Genomic DNA, 5,787 nt, shown 5'->3' with positions numbered 1-5,787 from the left:
ACATTGCGGAAGTGCCTGCATATTAGCTTTGTTTATTAATTAAGAATACATTTAGTTTATTTCCAAACTATTATACATATTTGTGTATTCAAGAATCTATTGGGATTCCTTATTGCAGCTGTTTACAGGTTTTTGATTGGCCAATTGTTGCTATTTAATTAATCATTTTTTAGTCCTTCTTTAACCTCTTATGACCTGTTGTCGCGATTTCGCATCATACCGGTTTTAAGCCGCACCACCAGAAGAAAACATCTGTAGCCGCTACCCCTGCGCTCAGAGGGAATCCACAGATGTCTGGCAACACGTGGAAAAGGCAGCGCCATCTATCGTCGATTCAGTAAAGAGCTGACGGCTGCCATTTCTCCAGTTGATGCCGACGAAGAACATTTCTCACTATCCATCCATTGACATCAGTCTCCATTCAAGGTATGTAAGTTTTTTGAATATAAAAAAATTTTGCATGATAGGCACTTGGTTGAATAATGCACGCAGATCACGTAAATAATTTGTTTTTGAAGATTAGTTGTTTTTTCAAGCGTGTGTCGCTTTGTCGCGTTTTCGCATCAACAGGCTGTAGCGTCCCGATTTGTGCACAACTTCGTCTTCCTCGGCATGTGGTCAAAAAACTAGTAATTTTTGTTTTTTGCAGTTATTCGGTGCTTTTTGTTCGTGATGGACACCAGAAGGTTCTACGGGATCAGGGTTCCACCCGTTGAAGAAAGCGAAGATAGCTGCCTCAGCGACAGCGATTCGGAATACAGCCCTGACACAGTACATGCTGCCCCATCAGATCAATCTGGGCAGTCTGGGAGCGACACAGGTGCGCAATTTTTTGTTTGTTGGGCGAGTTGCATTCGGCTGCAATGTGAAACGCCGTCAGCGTTCTTTCGTGTTGTATTGCAGTGGCGCGTCTTTTTCTTTTGAAGCCAAAAGCTTCACTACGATAGTCAACACCGCGTTTGTCGGAGCACGAGTGACGTCACGCACTGCGCAGGCTACTGCCCATGTGCGCCGTCGCTTCTCCGCGCCACCGTTTGACCTTTCGCCGCAGCCGTGCGCATTTGAAAGGAGGGGTATATAAGGCGCGCTTGCCCATAGAACAGGCGCACGCTGCCGCGCGCTATGCGTCATCGTTTGACGTTCGCCGCAAGCGCGTGTTTATCGCGGATCACCGCAGCTTTTCGCTTCGAGATATCCAGGCCCTTAGCTAAGCCCCAGCCAATTTTTTCAAGCCAAGGTTTTTGTGGCTTCTCAAATGTGGTTTGCGACCTCGCAGTGATTTCTTTTTCTTTTTTTGTTTGCAGATGAAGAAGGTGAAACGGAAGAGCCGTCAACGTCAAGCGCAAGAAGTTTCCTCTGGAAGCAAGTGAACCATCCGCGGACATGCCACCCTCAATGGGAAGACGGTCTTCCAGACCCTCCAGATGAGCCGAAAGCTCCCATTGCGTACTTCCGGTATTTTTTTGACGACAAGCTTCTTGAGGAGATTACAGACCAGTCCAATCTCTATGCAGTGCAGAAGAATGCCAACAAAGCATTGTGCCTAACACGCGCTGAACTGGAGCAGTTTCTTGGGGCCACAATGTATATGTCCATATACAGGCTTCCGCGATCGCGCATGTACTGGAACCGCGAGATGCGAGTAGAAAAAGTGGCAGAAGTTATGTCACGTGACAGGTGGCAAGCGATAAAGAACAGCCTTCATTTCAACGACAACAATCTCCTACAAGCAAATGCTGGCAAAGACAGGCTCTTCAAAATTCGACCACTCATTGACAATCTGCTGCTCAAATTTCAAATCCTTCCAAAGTCACAGATGCTGGTGGTCGACGAGCAAATTGTGCCGTTCAAAGGCCGCTCCTCACTCAAGCAGTACGTCCCTAGCAAGCCTCACAAGTGGGGCTACAAGATTTTTGTACTTTGCGACACCCACGGACTTGTCTCTGACTTCTCTATATACACAGGGGACATCCGCCCTGTTCCTGGATTACCTGACCTTGGAGCAAGCTCTAATGTTGTGCTCGAGCTTTCGCGCTCCATCCCAGAGAACAAGAGCTACTTGCTCTTTTTTGACAACTGGTTCACATCCATAAAACTGCTGGTAAATTTGCATCAGCGTGGTATTCCAGCAATGGGAACTGCACGCGCAAACAGAATTTCTGGATGCCGACTGCCCAGCGATGCAGAAATGAAGAAGAACGGTAGAGGAAGCCACGTGGAGAGGCAGGCTACTATTGAAGGGGTCGAAGTCCGAGTAGTGAAGTGGTACGACAGCCGGGGAGTGAATATTGCTAGCACATTCGGGAGTGCCCAGCCTCTAGGAAGCTGCCAGCGGTATGACCGCAAAAAGAAAGAAAGATGTGAAGTTGAGCAGCCAGCCATTGTGAAGGCTTACAACACTTTTATGGGTGGAGTCGACCTTCTCGATGGGCTCATGGCGTACTACAGAATTTTTCTGAAGTCGAAGAAATTCTACCTGCGATTTTTTTTTCATTTTGTGGACATGGCTGTTGTGAGCAGCTGGCTGCTCTACCGGAGGGATTGTGATGCTCTAGGAATCCCAAAGAAACATCAACTGGATCTTGTAGCGTTCAAGGCTTCTCTAGCCAGCTGCCTGTGCAATCAAAACAAGGACGTGATGAAGAAGAGGGGCCGGCCGTCTCTTTCCGTGGAAGGAGAGCTTGAGAAGAAGAAAAGAAGAGGACCAGCAGCTCCAACACCTAATGCTGAAGTCCGTCAAGACAATGTTGGCCACTGGCCTGAAGTGTCGCAGCAACGACAACGATGCAAGATGCCTGGCTGCAAAGGCCAACCTGTTTCCTTCTGCACAAAGTGCAAAGTTCATCTGTGTATAAAAAAAAGTTCAAATTGTTTCATTTCTTTTCATAAGAACTCAGATACAAATGTGCTAAACTCAAAGAAATGAGCTCTCAAGTGTGTTTGAAAATAAACATTTTTTGATCCATTACGACCTGTTGTCGCGTTTTCGCGACATAGCTGTAACTTTCTTCCTAAAACCCCGACACGCATAAAAGTTGCTGTGTACCTTCCTCATAACCAGAACATAAAAAGCCACAGCAAAAATAATTTTTTTATGCAGTATGCTAAATTCAGGCTAGAAGAGGTTAATTCATTTAGTTTTCCTTCACAATCGAGTGAAACAAATTGTTTCTACCCCTAGATCTGCTTTCTTTAGCAGGCTTTATGTATTTATTTTATTTATTTTCAGGTACTGCAGCCCTACTGAAGGCTAATACAAGACACATACAAGAAGCAGACAAAAAAGAAGCAGGACAGTAAACTTATCCCTCAAGTGCGTCTATGAAATCTGACAGCGCCAATTCACCAACACAACCGAGTAACTCACTCCAGCATTCGACAACTCACGGGAAGTAGCTTTGTTTGAAAATGTTAGTGCGTGCAAAGAAAGACTTTAGGTTGTGGCTGCATCAGCGTCTAGTTGGAACAGCACTGGCATGCGCGATGTAATTGAGCATAATATTTTGTATAATATAAGAATTGAGTGTAATAGCTTCATGGATAATGGCCTTTTACTTTTAGCCGTGAGGTAAAACTACATGATTTGCATGACCAAGTTGCTGTTTTCACTCTCGGAGCTGTGTTGTTACTCGATGACAAACCGATGTATGCCTACTGCAAAGAAATGCCTTGGCGCTGCCAGCTTTGGTCGTTACCAGCCGCCGAACTGAACTCGGACAATGCATTTGCGTTACAAAATAGTGCCTCCCACCGGTGCGAGTCACAGCGATTTATTATTCATGCAATTGTGTTTTTGCTATGCTTTTCTTACGACCGCACCTCTTATTTTGTATTCCTCCTACGCTGTGCATTATCTCGTCGCATAGGACAGCGTATTGCGTGCACAGCCGAGGTCAGACCAGCTTTTGTAAATTGCCGCGCGGATTAGGCACTGTCATCTAACGTTGGCTTGCTATCGCCAGAAACACGAAAACGCTCTTGGGTGCAGCATAACGCATAACATGTTTTTTTTTTCTTCTGATAATCGCGTCTATTCCAGGCAGAACGACTGTTCTCATCCGACACGTGCGGATTTGTTGCGCTCGGCCTGACACATGGCAATGACTTGACTATACGCTGGCCGCAGCGAGCTTCCACCGCACTTGGCATAAATGGTATTGGATAATTAATGAAGTTTAACAATGTAGTCATGTCATATAAATGGCATTGTTAATATTGTGTGTCGCCTGAGTTTTTATGCATGTGCATTACTGGACGAGGAAAGGTCAAAGCATTCATTAGATCAAAGGACGCTATTCGTGACCAACTCCTGGTAGTCGCGTTTTTGTTGAAGAAAACAAACTAGAGAACCATGAGTGCACTGCGATGGGCTGGTTCGTGCAAGGGAACCGAACGGCGCCAAAGAGGGGACGTATATAGTTTAGATCAAATTATAGCTGGTTACTCAGCGTTTAGCCATATATATGCACTATATGTCTCGTCTTTTGCTTTGTTCAATTCTCTTCAAAAAAAAATTAAATTATGGGGTTTTACGTGCCAAAACCACTTTCTGATTATGAGGCACGCCGTAGTGGAGGACTCCGGAAATTTCGACCACCTGGGGTTCTTTAACGTGCACCTAAATCTAAGCACACGGGTGTTTTCGCATTTCGCCCCCATCGAAATGCGGCCACCGTAGCAGGGATTTGATCCCGCGACCTTGTGCTCAGCAGCCCAACACCATAGTCACTGAGCAACCACGGCGGGTTCTCTTCAACAAGAAAAGCTTTATTATAGCACGCGCAAAGCCCTTGCGTACGCTACACTATAGGGGGGTAACAGTGCGCATGTCTGGAATGCTACAACGAGCTTTTACGGCTGTCCTACGCAAGTTCTCCATTCACCGTTCTGGACTTGGGGTGGCTTGTGCAGCAAGTGCAGCGACACAGCGGCACCAAGGCCGCCATTTTGCGACTTGATAACCAGATTAGGTGCACTTTGTCTCCGTAAAGATTTTTTCTGTGTGATAAAAATACGAATGTGGGGTATACTAGTCTCTGTTCCATATAGTGGAAGGATTCTCCTGCCTAATTTAAAAATGTAGGTTGAAATAAAAACTATTTGGGACCCCTTTTGCAACTGTTCTTATCCGAACACGCCCAGCTGACTCCTCCACTGCAATGGCGTCGTTGTACTTTCCCACTAGGCTGGTGCATCGGTCATATAAACGCCGAGCGTTCCAGACAGCAGGTGTAGTTAGAGGGTAGTTCCAATGTGGTTTCTCCAGGTTACCCTTAAAGAGCTCACTGTGCGCGCTCTCGCGTACTTGCTACCTTAACGTACCGTAGGAAAAATACGAATACAGGAGCCCTGAAAACCCAAGTTGAACTCATTTTGTGGCCAAGAAGAAAAAGAGACACAATACAGGTCGATTTGATTTACTACCTCAAAAAACAGTCAGTTCGAAAAGCAATATGAATGTACTTCCGATTTATTATCAGAACTACACAGATCATAGGAGTGAGCTTACAGGGTTATAAAAACAGGCTCAATTTTTGAACTTATGATAATATAATACAACGTGATCTTGCCGTACTAGATGTATCAGTCGTGCGAGGGCTTTCTGTACGGTTAAAAAATGAATCAGCCGATAAAGTTTTTTACACACCCTTAAAATGGGCCAACTTCCGCTATTTTTGCAATTTTGATGTTTTAGGGATACTATTACGAAGTAAATACGTAATGGAGCTGAACATATTTCGCGTTTATCTGCAAGAAACTATTTGAAGGTTTGTGAGAAACTTTTTC

The 5,787-nt window shown here is 45.2% G+C and overlaps 1 pseudogene; it reads left to right on the top strand.

The window, feature by feature from the left end:
- Nucleotides 1–428: 428 nt before the first annotated feature.
- LOC126543753 (piggyBac transposable element-derived protein 3-like) lies at nt 429–2,968 on the top strand (annotated as a pseudogene).
- Nucleotides 2,969–5,787: the final 2,819 nt, after the last annotated feature.

Source organism: Dermacentor andersoni, chromosome 2, assembly GCF_023375885.2.
Source record: "Dermacentor andersoni chromosome 2, qqDerAnde1_hic_scaffold, whole genome shotgun sequence".
In the NCBI taxonomy this organism is placed as follows: domain Eukaryota; kingdom Metazoa; phylum Arthropoda; class Arachnida; order Ixodida; family Ixodidae; genus Dermacentor; species Dermacentor andersoni.
Note: the sequence above shows the minus strand (reverse complement) of the source record. Positions and strands in the feature narration are given on the sequence as shown.